We start from the raw sequence: 13,200 nt of genomic DNA on the forward strand, positions 1-13,200 counted from the left end.
TGGCCCAGTTCCTGCCCTCTCATCCCTGCTGGCTTCTGCCATTGCAGCCCCATCCTGCTGATTCATCATCAGCCCCATTCCCATCAACACCTGAGGTTGCCATTGTCTACCTCTGGTCTAGCCATGGCACCACACCCTGATTAATCTACGACTCACCCAACCACTCTTACTCCATCTCAGCCTGTTTGGGGGAGGGGGACACCCTCCCAGTTAGCCTGCCCTTTGAGAGCTGCAGAATGGGAGAGCCCATCCTCAACTTCTTCATCCAGGACACTAGTGAAGATATAGAAAGAGAGGTTGCCAGCCCACAAGCCAGAGGCTCATCCACTTTAAACTACTGGTTCTCAAAGGATTCTTTTCTTCAACCCCTAAACCAGGCACCCCCTCTCCTCCCCTCTCACCCCTACTCACCTCTTAGTTGGTTTTATAACTTCACACTTGGCCAGGGACATGTTCCACTGCTAGCTGAGAAAGCCCCCTCTGTCCTGCCCACCAGGCACCAATAACTGTGTCTGCAGACAGGTCCTTCCTTTCTACCTGGGTTCCCCCAAACCATTCTCCCCATCCTGAGTCACCAGACCCAGCACAGACAACACCCCACCCCAATGAACACAAAGTCAGTCTAGTTCCAGAGGGCCTAGGAGGGGCTCCATTCAACCCCTCCCCTTCCTGTCCTGTCTCCAGCTGGCTCCTTCCTGGGAATGGGGATGATTGGCTTAATGGGACTCAGTTGGGGCTCACACCTTTTGCAAAGCCTGGAGGCCAAGCTGCAGCCAAGAGCAGAGCTTCCCCCATCTCCCTCCCACTCTGAATCCCCCTAATCTCTTCCTTCCCCATTTGCTCTACCCTCCTGAATTTCCTTCTCTTTCTCTTCACATCAGTCTAACAGCCCCTTGGCACTTAGGTACTTATAATGGTGCACTGCACTCCATCAACACTAAACACCACTGATTGATTGATTACATCCATCATCAGAACTTCCAGATATAATCAACAGATCAGGGTAATTAACAATCTACATATACTACAGATTAGTTCATTTGAGTTACTAGTTCATTTGCTACCGTGGGTCCAGTGGAAAAAGCGTGGCTTCAGGAATCAGGACACCTGTATTCTAGACCCAGTTTTGCCTGCTAAGGCCATTGACAGTGGAAATTTCTGACTAATGAACCACGTGGTGCTTTGGCAATCAATCGAATTTACTGAGCATTTACTGCATCCAGAACACTGTGCTAAGCACTGGGGAGAGCACAATACAAAACAGTTGGTATATATTAGCACTGTGCTGCACTCACATTGTCCACCAGAGCCCATCAAATCCTTTTTAGACTGTGAACCCCACTGGGGATAGGGACTTTGACCGATTTTTTTTTTAAATGGTATTTGTTAAGCCCTTTCTATGTACCAGGCACTGTACTAAGATCTGGGGTAGACAGAAGCTAATCAGGATATTTGTGGCAATTTCCCTCCAACTGAAGGCCTCTGCCATATGAGGGGACACCTGGCCAATGAAGTTGATGGGATCCTCATGTCCAGACCCTCCTGACCCTTCTATGGGAAGAGTTCATCCCCACGATTCCCCAGTGATTAAATGGCACTTTGAGGAACAGGATTTTAAGTGAGCAGCTCACATACGTTGAGAGACAGCATGGCTTAGTGGCAAGAGCCCGGGCTTGGGAGTCAGAGGTCCTGGGTTCTAAACCAGGCTCTGCCACTAATCAGCTGTGTGACTTTGGGCAAGTTGCTTAACTTCTCTGGGCCTCAGTTACCTCATCTGTAAAATGGGGATTAAGACTGTGAGCCCCAAGTGGGACAACCTGATCTCCTTGTATCTATCTCAGTGCTTAGAACCGTGCTTGGCACATAGTAAGTGCTTCACAAATACCATCATTATTACATGTTCCCATTTAAGGGGGCTGGGGTGGGGGAGAGGGAGCAAAGCTCCCCACCCAGGCCAAGACTGAATTTACAGCAACATTACATCTCTGGACCCTGGGGGAGAGAGACTTTCTCCATTCAGTCACATAAGCCCATCATAAATGGAAGGGAAGCTGGGTTACTTCCTCACTTCTTAGTTTCTTTCCCACAAGTTCTGTGGCTGAGGAAAGCACCTTTGTCTGAAAGCAATTGCTAAATTGTACTTCCCAAGCGCTTAGTACAGTGCTCTGCATACAGTAAGCACTCAATAAATACAATTGAATGAATGAGTGGAGTAGTCAAGGCATTCATTCCAGTCACTATTGAATAGCCCACCAAAGGAGGGAACTAGAATGTGCTTTTTCTCTATCCTGAAAGCCCTTGAGGTAAGCTCACTGTGGACAGGAAATGTTTCTACCAACTCTGTTACATTGTACTCTCTCAAGGACTTAGAACAGTGTTCTGCACACAGGAAGAGCTCAATAACCATGACTGATTGATTAGCATTCTTGGGTAGATTCTCTACATAAGGCCCGAAAATAGTCACACGACAAGGGAGTAGGGATGCAGAGAACATAAGTTTCTTTCACTGATGCTGAGTTGCCCCAATCCCACCCCTTTGGAATTGCCTCTTGAGAGACCAGATGTCTTTGTACCAGGATAATGTGTGCTAGAAGATCCAGTTGTGGATATCACTGCCCAGGACCTCAGTCTCTTCATCTGCAGAAGGGGCCTCCAATCTCTCCGCCCTTCTGTCCTCAAAGGGGCACTCAGTGCAAGAAGGATGTCAAGAATGAGGAGCCCTGCCAGCTCCTGGGAGACAAGCACTGTGTCTAAATGTAACAGCTCCAAGAAAGGAGGCTGGACTACGCCCCATGGGGCTAACCTAGAGGCAGGTGGGAACAGGTTCCCGGAATGTGTCTTCCCTGCACAGCGGGGGCCAGGTAATGATAGGATAACTGGTACTAATGAGCACCTCTCAACACAATTCTGCACACAGGACTGGAACAGGACAGACAGGGGTCATGCACACAAAGTGGCTTGGAATTTCTTCCTCCTGATTGGCTACGAATCCACTCCATTGTCAGCTGCTTCCTAGGGTGTTAGGTCTGGCCTGCATAGTCACCCCCATATGGCTTGGCCTCCGGAAAGGGCCAGAATTCTGATGGCCCTGACGAAAATGGTCAAGTGCCTGGCAACATCCTGCTCCCCCAGCCCCAAACAAGCACAGCTTGCTCACTTTGAATTATCTGAAATCACTGTCTGGAACTGGAGCATGCTCAGTCTTTGCTCAGTTTAGGCCTCGCAGCAATCAATCAATCCAACAATAGCATTTATTGTGCTCTATGTATGTATGTATGTATGTATGTATGTACTCTACGTAGAGCATTGTACTAAGCACTTGGAAGAGTAAACCTAGAGTTAGTAGACATGATTCCCACCCTCAAGGAGCTTACAGCTGAGCAGGAGAGACAGACGTTAGGATAAATAACAGGTAGGGGAAGCAACGGAGTTTAATGATATGTAATATAAATTCTGAAGAAGGAGGCAAGGGGATGCAAATCAAAGTACTTAGGGGGTGGGCACTTGAGGGTGTAGGTGACAGTAGGGAAGGAGACTAGGGTGAGGAAATGAGAGATTAACTCAGAAAAGTCTTCCTGGAGGAGATGTGATTTTTAGTAGGGCTTCAAGAGTGGGGAGAGTGGTGATCTGCTGGAAATAAAGGGGGAGGGAATTCCAGGCAGGAGGGAGGATGTGATCCAGGGGTGTGCAGAAAGAGAGATGAGAACAAGCTACAGTGAGAAGGTTGGTGTTAGAGGAGTAAAATGTTTGGACTGGGTTGTAATGGGAGAGGAGTAAGGATAAGTGTCTTGAAGCCAGCATTGAGGGGGTCTCTGCTAGGTGCAGCGATGGATGTGCAATCATTGGAGGTTTCTGAGATGTAGGGAAGCCAGGCGGATTAAGGGGGGGTAGGAAGGGAAATGGAATTCCCACTGGAGAAGAGCAGGGCCAGCTCCCTGCCCAGGTCCGCTCACCAACCTATTAGGGCCATGACGTGGTAGATCTTGGGGTGGCCGGGTCTGGCCTACTGGCACTGGGTGTGCCTTGCCCAGAGACGTATGATTAGTGAGTTCAAAGGCAGGTATGATCAAGGGCAGTGAGGGCCCTGCCCCAGCTGTGGACCAGCTGGAAAGCTACTCCGCTTCTGCCGGGCAGGACCCCAGCCCATTCCCCGGTGACGTGACCAGGAGCGGCCCCCCGGAGTGCACCCCCTCGGCCCTCACCGGTGCCAGGGGCTGGAGGCACTTCCAGTACAGGCTTCTTCTCCCTGCTGGCCCTCCACCCTCCACGTCCCATAGCAGCAGAAAGCCGTGAACGGTCAGCATGAACCACAACCAGCAGGAGCCTCAGCCTCCTTCCCTCCTGTGAGCAGCTCTATCAGAGAAGTGGATTGAGCTCTTCAACAAGCTACTGGGCACAGGGCACTTGGCTGAGAGAGTATGGGTGGCTCAGCACAGACCCTCACCACTTTTGCAAATAGAATTCAAGCTACCTCTCTGGCAAATTTGATAAATCAATCAGTCAATCAATCAGTAGTATTTTTTGAGCACTTAATGTGTGCTCAATTACCTTGTAGTGTGCGCAGAGCACTGAACTAAGTGATTGGGAGGAAAAATGTTTGGGAGATAAAGCAGAGAACTGAACTGCCATCCCATCAAAAAGTTAGTTCACCCAGTTGACTTGGACCTCCACAGACAGGGTGTGGGGGGAGGCCAGGGAACAGGGAATGGCCTGTCCTGTGGATCTCAGTTTAGAAAGCCACTTCAGCTGAATCTAGTTTTTCTCTTTTATCCCCACAGAATGTTGTGATCTAAGTCACCCTATACCTCGTTTAGATTGTAAGCTTCTAGGATCAGGTCTTCTGCTGTTATACTCTTCCACTGCTTAGTACAGTACTCCACACTCAGCACTCTAACCCTACCTCTATGCATTGTGCTCTGTTCAAGGTAAACACCAGTACAGTGTTTTTGCACAGCGCAATGCTCTGCGTGTAACCAGCACAGTATAGCACTCTGCACCCAGTGGTTGCTCAATAAATACTTTGGACTTATGAGTGTATTGGGGAAAATTTTTGATTTTTATTTAGTTTCAGATTCCACAGTGGGTAGATATAGGTATATTCATTTTCAAAGATGGTGATACTCAATCTGCTTGATGGCCTCATTACATGAAAAGAAAGTTTTCATTTTTTTAGCTTTTCCCAGGATTTTTATAAAAAGATCATTTTTGAGTGGTAGAGAGGGGAACAGACCCCAAAGGGAAGACCATTCCTGAAGTTTTGTGGTTAGAGGAGACTAAGGAGGGGTCTTCTGAATCCCTGCCCACATTGGGGCCGCGGTGGGGTCTCAAGCCCTCTGTTTCTTCTGCCAGTTTCTTCTGCCAGTCAGTCAGTTGGTCAATCACATTTATTGAGCACTTACTGTGTGCAGAGCATTGCACTGAATGCTTGGGAGAGTACAATATAACACTGTAAGAGACACATCCCTGACAACAACGAGCTTACAGTTTAAATGGGGAGACAGACATTAACATAAATAAATAAAATTGCAGAAATGTACTTAAGTGCTGCAGGGGCTGGAGGTGTGATGAATAAAGGGAGCAAGTCAGGGTGATGCAGAAGGGAGTGGAAGAAGAGGAAAAGAGGACTCAGTCAAAGAAGGCCTTTTGGTGGAGATGTGCCTTCAATAAGGCTTTGAAGGCATATGAAGAGGGAGGATATTCCAGGCCAGAGGCAGGATGTGGGCGAGAGATCAGTGAAGGGAGATAGACCAGTGAGTATCTTACTATTAGAGGAGCCCCCTGCTCTCCTGCCATGGAGCTAATTGGCAGGCATTGGGGCAGGAAGGGACGAAGAGCAGAGACAGGTTTATTTTGTTCTGGGTCCTGAGGTTGCGAAGTGGGCTGGGGAGAATTGGAAAAATAAACTGGAGCTGGTGAAGTCACCGGGGTCTGGCTTCTGTTATTACCGGTTAACGGTTTTGGACAGGCTGCCCCCTCCCCTGAGGCAGACATACAGGACAGCGGCAGGCTCTGCTGCCAGCCATTCCTGAGAGCTCCGGTCCTAAACTCACTCATCTCCCCTGGGCTGCTGAAACACTGCGGGGACTGGTTCCCGGCGGGGAGCCGAGCAGGTTCAACAGTCAGTCAGTCAATCCTATTTATTGAGCACTTACTGTGTGCAGAGCACTGTACTTAGTGCTTGGGGGAGTACAATATATCAATAGAACAGACGCATTCCCTGCCCACAACAAGCTTACAGTCTAGAGATGAGCTTACAGTCCAGAGACCGTGACCCTGTGTTGGCACCTCATTAGAAGCAACAAGGCCTAATGGATAAAGCGCAGACCTGGGAGTTAGAAGGTCATGGGTTCTAATCCCGGCTCTGCCGCTTGTCTGCTGTTTGATCTTGGGCAAGTCACTTACTTCTCTGGGCCTCAAGTTCCCTCATCTATAAAATGGGGATTAAGACTCTGAGCCCCATGTGGGACAGGGACTGTGTCCAACCTGATTACCTTGTATCTATCCCAGCGCTTAGAACAGTGCCTGGCACATAGTAAGTGCTTAACATATACTATTATTATTATTATTATTATTGTTATTGCCCTTTGTCCCCCACCCCCAAGCCATGATCCCACCTTTCCCGGGGCTGTGCCCTCCTCCTCTCCCATCTGCCCTGAGGCCAGGGTGCCCCGCAGGTGGGGTGACACAAAGGGTCTCCTAGAGGCTGGAAATCTGCTGCTCAGAAGGCAGAAAAAGCCAGACGTTCCCCAATCCTTTCTGGGAAGAAATGGCTTCTCTCACAGCCCTGCTTCCAGTTCTCTGACTGTACAGTGAAGTAGTCATCCTCCATTCATCTCTCTCATTCAACCCACATATCAATCAATCATTAATATTTATTGAGCACTTACTGTAACAGAGCACTGTACTAAGTGCTTGGGAGAATACAATGTAACGGAGTTGATAGATATATTCCCTGCCCAAAACACATATTCAATCTGTCACCAGATCCTGTCGGTTCAACCTTCACAACATCACTAAAATCAGCTATTTACTCTCCATTCAAACAGCTCTCACACTGATCCAAGGACTTAATCTACCCCACCTTGATTACTGCATCAGCCTCCACGCTGACTAATCTGCCTCCTGTCTCTCCTTACTCCAATCCATATTTCACTCCGCTGCCCAGATCATCTTTCTAAAAGAGTTCAGTCCATATCTCCCCTCTCCTCAAAAGCCTCCAGGAGTTGCTCATCCATCTCCGCTTCAAACACGTGCTTTAAGGCACTCATTCAGCTCCCCTTCTCTTACCTCTCTGATTACTTACTACAGCCCAATCCACATATGCCACTCCTCTAACACCAACCTACTGTCTGTACCTCAATCTTATTTATCCCACCGCTGACCCCTAGCCCACATTCTCCCCTGGGCTTGAAACGGTCTCCCACTTATTTCTTGTTTTCTACTTTTTTCTTTTATGATATTTGTTAAGTACTTACTATGTGTTAAGCACTATTCTAAGCGATGGGATAGATACAAGTTAATCAGGCCAGATACAGATCTGTCCCACTTGGAGCTCACAGTCAAAGTAGGAGGAAGAACAGTTATTCAATCCCCATTTTGTAGTTGGGAAAACTGAGGTAAGGGGAAAACTGAGGTAAGAGGAAAACTGAGGTAAGAGAAGTTAAGTGATTTGCTTATGGTCACCAAGCAGGAAAGTGGCAGAGCTGGAACTGGAAGGTAGGTCTTCTGATTGCTCTCCATCACCTTGCCCCATCTTACCTCTCCTCTCTTCTCTCCTTCTACATCCCAGCCCACACACTCCGTTCCTCTGCCGCTAACCTTCTTACTGTGCCTCATTCTCGCCTGTCCCACCATTGACCCCTGTCCCACATCCTACCTCTAGCCTGGAATGCCCTCCCTCCTAAAATCCACCAAACTAGTACACTTTCCCCCTTCAAAGTCCTACTGAAAGCTCACTGCCTTCAGGAGGCCTTCCCAGATTAAGCCCCCCTTTTCCTCTGCTCCCCCTCCTCATCATCCCAACTCGCTCCCTTTGCTCTACCCCCCTCCCTGTCCCACAGCAATTGTGTATATATGTACATATTTATAATTCTATTTATTTGTATTAATGATGTGTACATATCTCTAATTATATTTATTTATAATGATGCTACTGATGCCTGTTTACTTGTTTTGAGTTCTGTCTCCCCCTTCTAGACTGTGAGCCCATTGTGGGCAGGGGTTGTCTCTCTTTGTTGCTGAATTGTACTTCCCAAGTGCTTAGTACGGTGTTCTGCACACAGTAAGTGCTCAGTAAGTTCAGTTGAATGATTGAATGAATGAATTTCCAGGTCCGTGCTTTAACCACTTGACCATGCTGCTTCTCAGCACTTCATATCTAATAGTCCCACAGCTCTTTCTGAAGTCTAAAGGAGCTCTCCAGAGGTGGGGAGCTGGTTGGAGAGAGAGAGCGGCACACAGAGAGGCTGGGCTAGCAGAGCCCCCAAGGGAAGCGATTCTGGACATGGTCTCATCTCTTCACACAAAAGTCCCCACCTGCGGTGCAGCAGGGCAGTGGTCCCACTCAAACCATTGCTTCTGCCCATGCAGGATCTGGACACCAGTTTTGGGGATGGAGAGATTTTCACCACAGATACCATTAGGCTCTCTAGCCTGGCCCCTCAGTATCCAGCAACACTGGTGCTTCTAATGACTCCTCCCTGACTTTCTTATGACTCCTCTGGGACCCACACAGGGCTCACAATATCCTCCGCACTGGCCCAGCTGGCTCTGGGGAGAGGAAGATAATAATAATAATAATAATAATAATAATAATAATAATAATGGTGTTTGTTAAGAGCTTACTATGTGCCAAGCACTGTTCTAAGTGCTGGGAGGCATACAAGGTAATCAGGTTGCCCCAAGTGGGGCTCACAGTCTTAATCCCCAATTTACAGATGAGGGAACTGAGGCACAGAGAAGTTAAATGACTTGTCAAAGTCACACAGCTGACCAGTGGCGGAGCTGGGATTAGAACCCATGGCCTCTGACTCCCAATCCCGTGCTCTTTCCACTGAGCTACACTGTTTCTCTAAGATCTGGGCAGAGCCTTGGTCCACAGGCCCAGTGCTCTCGGACCCTGCTCAAGGTATTTGTTAGGCACTTCCTATGTACCAGGTACTGTACTAAGCGCTGGGGTGGATAAAAGCAAATCAGGTGGGATACAGTCCCTGTCCCACATGGGGCTTACAGTCTTAACCCCCATTTTACAGATGAAGTGACTGAGGAACAGCAAAGTGAAGTGACTTGCCTAAGGTCACACAGCAGACAAGTGGCAGAAGGCATGACTTCTGATTCCTGGCCCGTGTTCTATCCACTACGCTATGCTGTGGGTAGGAAACTGTGCTCAGGTCTGAGAGAAGGAAATGGGGTCCCTTTTCTCAAAGGGCCGTCAGCCAAAAAGAGTTGTCAAGGCAGAGACGAATCTGCAAGAATCCACCTGGAACACAAGAGGCCAGAGCAGTCACTGTCAGCGTGGCTCAGTGGAAAGAGCACGGGCTCTGGAGTCAGAGGTCATGGGTTCAAATCCCGGCTCTGCCAATTGCCAGCTGTGTGACTTTGGGCAAGTCACTTCACTTCTCTGGGCCTCAGTTACTTCATCTGTAAAATGGGGATGAAGACTGTGAGCCCCCCGTGGGACAACTTGATCACCTTGTAACCTCCCCAGTGCTTAGAACAGTGCTTTGCACATAGTAAGTGCTTAATAAATGCCATTATTATTATTATTATTAGGGCCAGCCAGTACTCTGTCTCAGACAGGAGGCTCAGGACATTTGTGGGGACCCTCCAGGACACACTTCCTCATGGTTAGGGATGGAACATCCAACAATAATAATAATAATGATGATGGTATTTGTTAAGCACTTCCCCTAACTCTTCCCTCCCCATCCCTGACTCTCCCTCCAGTGGCCCAGCACAGACCATCCAGCATTCCTAACTCTCTCCCCTCCATCCCCGACTCTCCCTCCGGTGACCCAGCATGGCTTTCTCCTTTCTCCACATCTGGGCACGAAAGGTTCTCCCAGAAACAAATATCTGTATTTTATGCAAGTGGTTTATGCAAGCAATGATCAGAGCGACCACAGGCAGCTGGAATTAATTTGGGTGGCACTTCCTCCAGGCTATAGACTTTCTGGAGCAGTTTGTATTTGAGGGGACTCAAGTCTGTTGCTTCCTATTGGGTTCTGGCAAGCAATTCACTTCAACTGTTTCAGTCTGCCCTTGGTCACTATGGCTGGGGGGGGCTGGGTCTGTGGTCATCCCTCCTCCCCACCTCCCTGCACCTGGTTCCTGTAGTGGCACGGTCAGAAGCCCAACAGCTCCTGTCAAAGGTCACTTCAGCAATGATAATAATAATAACAACTGTGGTATTTAAGTGCTTACTATGTGACAGGTACTGTACTAAGCACTGGGGTGGTTACAAGCTAATCAGGTTGGACACAGTACCTGTCCCGCATAGGGCTCACAGTCTTAATCTCCACTTTACAGATGAGGTAACTGAGGCCCAGAGAAGTGAAGTGACTTGTCCAAGGCCAACAATTGTGGTATTTGTTAAGTGCTTACTATGTAACAGGTACTGTACTAAGCGCTGGGGTGGTTACAAACCAATCAGGTTGGACACAGTCCCTGTACCGCATAGGGCTCATAGTCTTAATCCCCACTTTACAGATGAAGTAACAGGCACAGGGAAGTGAAGTGACTTGTCCAAGGCCACACAGCAGACAGGCGGCAGAGCTGGGATTAAAACCCATGATCTTCTAACTCCCAGGTCTGTGCTCTATCCACTATGCCATGCTACTTCAAGGACCGGAGACATTGTACCTATGTCGTTGGATCCACCCCCGACCTGCTGGCAACCTGGAGGCAAAGCCAGCGCAGATACTGGGCCAGGCCACTCCCAAGTGGGCTTGGATCCTGCCTGGTTCTGAGCCATGAACTTCCCCTTGTCTAACATGGAGGAGAGCAGGACATGGAGAATGGCCTCTCCTGCCAGCTGTCACCCAGGGTTGCAGGAGGGAGAAAAGAGCTTTTAGGACGTAGGGTGGGCTGAAGGAGCAAGCAGGCTGGGCAAGAAAATGGATCCGGCACAACCAATCAGCTCTGAGTTTCTCCAGGTGCTCAAGAGCTCTTGGTTATGATGGGAGATCAGGAAACAGCAGGGCTGGAGTCCTATCCAGCTGACTATAGGAGAGTCAATGGCTTCACCCTTAATCAATCAATCAGTGGTATTTACTGAGCACTCCCTCTGGGCAAAGCACTTGGGAGAGTACAAAAGAGTAAGAAGACAAGATCCCTACCCTAAAGGAGCTTACAGGGAAGTTAGGGGACACTGTTCTCCATTGTCCCCACAACTGGACTCTTGGGAACACTAGCCCCCATTGCCCCTGAGGAGCTTGAGCTCGTGGCCAAGCAGAGGGGGAAGAGAGGCGGGGAGGCAGCAGGGCAGATTCAGTTTGTTCCCAGGCCCCAAATCAATCCCTGTCTGCAGGAGTTGTCAGCCAGGCCCAGCAGGCAAACAGAGTGCTGGCACAACATCCCATGCTGCCCCAGTCCGCCCCGCTCTGGAGAGCCAATACTGAACCTGGGGGTTTGGACGGGCACTAGTGGGAGTGAAGTAGCCCCCAGATCCTCCCTCTGCTCCAAGTTTGGGGGAGGGGAGGTCATCTCACCTCTCCCAGCTGACAGCCCCTCGTGACCCCTGTGACCAGTCAGCAGGCTGGGGACTTTGGGCTCTGTTGTCCACTCCCCAGCTACAACCCGCCAGCTGGTACTCCGCCAGTTTCCCAAAAAGAGATTCCTCTCCCTCTCTCGCCCCCCCACCCCCACATCTCTTTCTCTTTCTCACAAGTGCACATGTACACTCCTCCAAAGCTCTATCTCTGCTCCAGGCACTGTCTCATTTTATCTCTGCCTAACTCTCTCCTTAATTCTCTATCTGTCTCCTTCTGCCTCTGTCTCTGCCTCTCCCTTCCCAAGAACCACCACTATCCAGCCTATACAATCCAGGGACAGTGAGTCATTGTCTGAGGGGGTGGAGGATGGCCAATCCCAGGCACACGGAACTGGCTAGAGGCCAGTCCATCTTGCCCCCAGCTGGCTGCTGCTTGACTATTCTTGAGAAGGGGGAGCCAGGGGCCTCATCCCCCTGACCCTGTAGCTCTCATCCCCATTCTCTATTGGCTGGGGGGAGGAAGGGGCAAAAGGAGTATCTGCAACCCCCCCCTCCCCCGCCCCCGCTCGCAACATGCTTAGTGGCAAGAGCACAGGCTTGTGAGTCAGAGGTTGTGGGTTCTAATCCTGTTTCTGCCACTTATCAGCTGTGTGACTGACAAGTCACTTAACTTCTCCATGCCTCAGTTACCTCATCCGTAAAAGGGGGATTAAGTCTGTGAGCCCCACATGGGACAACCTGATTACCTTGTATCTACCCGAGCACTTATAACAGTGCTTGGCACATAGTAAGTGCTTAATAAATGTCATCATCATCATCATTATCATCATCATCAACTCCCCTTAGTGAGGCAACTCCCTAGCATCTTCAGTCCCCACAGGGGCAAGAGGGTCTCCCCTCTCCAGGAGGCTATGTGTTCTCAGCACATTGTAGTTCTGGCAGGGAACCACAGAGCAAATACTGACTTTTCAACCTAATCTCACCTCTCCCATATGTCTGCTGTATGACCTTGGACAAGTCACTTCACTTCTCTGGGCCTCAGTTACCTCATCTGTAAAATGGGGATTAAGACTGTGAGCCCTACGTGGGACAGGGACTGTAACCAACCTGATCAACTTGTATCTACCCCAGTGCTCAGGACAGTACTTGGCCTATAGTAAGTGCTTAACAAGTACCATAATAATTACTACTATTAGCCTGAGATCAGGGAATGGATCTCCTTTTCCTCCTCCTTCCCCTCATCCTCCTCTTCTTCCCCTGCCCCTCTTCCTCCTCCTCTTCTTTCTTCTTCCTCTCCTTCTCTTTCTTTACTTTCAACTCTAATGTACTGATCTGACAAGCTCATTCCGGGCAGGGAATGTGTCTACCAGCTCTGTTATATTGTTATGTTGTACTATCCCAAGTGTTTAGTACAGTGTTCTATGCATAGCAAGTGTTCAAAAAATAACACTGATTGATTGGTCTGACAGTACCCTGAAGAGAGGATTAGA

This window comes from Tachyglossus aculeatus, chromosome 1, assembly GCF_015852505.1.
Source record: "Tachyglossus aculeatus isolate mTacAcu1 chromosome 1, mTacAcu1.pri, whole genome shotgun sequence".
In the NCBI taxonomy this organism is placed as follows: Eukaryota; Metazoa; Chordata; class Mammalia; order Monotremata; family Tachyglossidae; genus Tachyglossus; species Tachyglossus aculeatus.